The following is a 2,575-nucleotide window of genomic DNA, read 5'->3' as shown; positions in this document are numbered from 1 at the left end:
CACGCAGCCATTCTCCGCGCAGTAGGGTCAAGTGCATCTTCATAGCTCACAATGAATGGTACTGGCTTATTCATAACAGGGCCCCGATCTGTCCAAAGGGTCCTCGGCATTCTTGGATCAGTCTTACCGGATCTTTGCTGAGTCATATCATGCAGTTTTATTTCTTCAACAGGTACTTCATCTTGCCAGACATCCTGGCACAGCCCCAAACACTTTTCTTCAACCCCGATTGACATCTTACCGGCCCCCCTTCCTCAGTTTCCTCATCAGTACGCTCCTCACCTAAATGCGTTTGAGCCATATTCACCCAACATCTGGAGAAACACCCCGAGTAGTGTTTTATTAAACCCCAAGAATCTCCACCCACCTCTTTCTCTCATGGAAGAGTGCTGCTTGGGGTTTTGGAAAACATGGCTGCGGAAATCCCTTCCTATTCTACATTTCGATTTTTAGAAGTCTCCTGGTGTGGGACTGCAACAAGGCCATTTGGTGTCCTCTCTCCTCTCTGGCCATCCTCTCCTCTAGGCCAAGAAGTGGCCCCCAACAGCTGAAAGTTCAACAACCTAAAGCCTTCCCTCTCCTTTTAAAAGTTTTTTTTTAATTGTTCCCTTGCTCTAACGGTAGCCTTATGGAGAAGACCTCTGATGTCCCCTAACTTTGCCATATTGCAACTGAGGCATCTTGGTCTCTCTCTTACCGACAGACTCTGCCAGCACCAGGCAAACAGGATCAGAGAAACTCACTCTTCCAATGAAATAATTCCTTCATCAAACGGAAATCGACTGAAACGTAAGTGGAAAGTAGCGATGAAACATACAGTTCAGCTTTTAAAGAACAAGTTAGTTCAGCTTCCCAGGGTCGTCTTCACTCCATGTATACCCAAAATAGCTCATAAAAAATAATCCTGTTCCCAGGGGCAATATCTAGAGCATAATATAATAAAAATGTGTAGGTCTTATATGAAGGAAAGGATAAGACGGAGACGTAAAGGGAATGACTTCAACCAGTAAATGCACCACTGCTACTGACAAGATTTTAGCAATCTGTGGATATTCAAGAACATGTGAAGGAGTGCAATACCTCATGATTAAAAACAAATAGATTTTAGCAGGCTATTATTCTCAATGTGTCTAGACTCACAAATAAACAAGCGACATTAAACCACTGGAAAAATTCCATTACAATCAGGATCTAGGCAGATATACCTATATCATCAATATCATTAAATATTGATTTAGGTGTTCTTTCCAGTGTAATGGGATTGTAAAGAGAAAAAAAGGATCGTTTTTGGGAAAAAGACAAAATTGTAACCATTTGCAAATGATGTGAGTATATTCTTGGGAAACACCTAAGAAACAGTATAAAAAATAAATTCTTTTAAATGGTAGACTGAAATATTAGCATAGAAAATGCCAAAGCTTTCATGTATTCCAGCAATAATCATACAGAAAATGGAACGGGGAAATCATGACATTCACAGTAGCAATATCAACTACTCCAAAATACATTATACCAAAGGATCAAAAAAAAAAATAGGGTTAGGACATTGTAGTAGAAAATGATAAACTTATACTCAGTTTTATAAGATGATTTGAATACATCCAAAGGAAGTCTAGCAAAGCTGGGAGATTGGGCTGATGTTTGGGGGGAGGGGTGACCTAACCAGGCCCCAGCCAACATCACAAGTCTACTTCACAATTACCAGGTACTATCTCCTTGTCTCACGAGCGGGCCATTTTCTAGTCTGCTCCATCACTTCCACGTCAGATTATTCCTGTGCAGTATGCCTGTGCTGGGGGCATGTTTATTGGAAGGGAGAGGAATAGCAACATTATAATAAGGAATGTGGTAAGGGCTAGATTCCTACTGGCAAAGACATGCACAGTATGTTTCTAGATAAAGAGATCCACCGCTTACAGGCTTAGTCCAATGCCAAGGACAATTTGAAGTTAGTTTTCTCCCCGAGAATTTCAGAAAATAATTTTATCATTCAACTGTTAGAATGGTAGTGTAAGACAGTTGTGACTTTTTCTAAAGGAGAGTCAGAGTTGATTTTGAGAGACTAGCATTCCCCTGCTTGGCTTGTCTGTAGCTCAGTATTTCTCCAATGATGGATGTCATTTTGATTAACCATTGTAACAGTAGCCTGTTAGAGTAGCAACTGCAGTTTGGTGACGCTTGCCTGGATCTCCTCCCACATTGTCCTTGGCCTTGGAGATAGAGCTTTGTCCCTTGGGACAATGGCAAGTGTGAAGCAAGTAGAGAATTGAAAAGTGGTTGCATGTTGGGGTTTCCCTCTCTTGCTGCTCTTCAAACAATGTGACAAAAATATGAAGAAGCCTGGGCTTGGAGGAGGATGAGAACCCCATGGCCCATGTATCCCCTTCACCCCAGCTGACAGTGAAGCAATTGCCAGAAAAGTGGATGAGACCATGCTAGAGCATCCAGCCCCCAGCAGAGCCACTTAGCTGACAGGGCACTGACCACAGATGCATAAGGAAGCCTTCTGTGAACAGCAGAAGGACCACTCAGCTGTGCCCAGCTGAAGTTGACCTGCAGAATTGTGAGCAAAAAA

Source organism: Hipposideros armiger, unplaced genomic scaffold (assembly GCF_001890085.2).
Source record: "Hipposideros armiger isolate ML-2016 unplaced genomic scaffold, ASM189008v1 scaffold_2603, whole genome shotgun sequence".
Taxonomy (NCBI): Eukaryota; Metazoa; Chordata; class Mammalia; order Chiroptera; family Hipposideridae; genus Hipposideros; species Hipposideros armiger.
Note: the sequence above shows the minus strand (reverse complement) of the source record.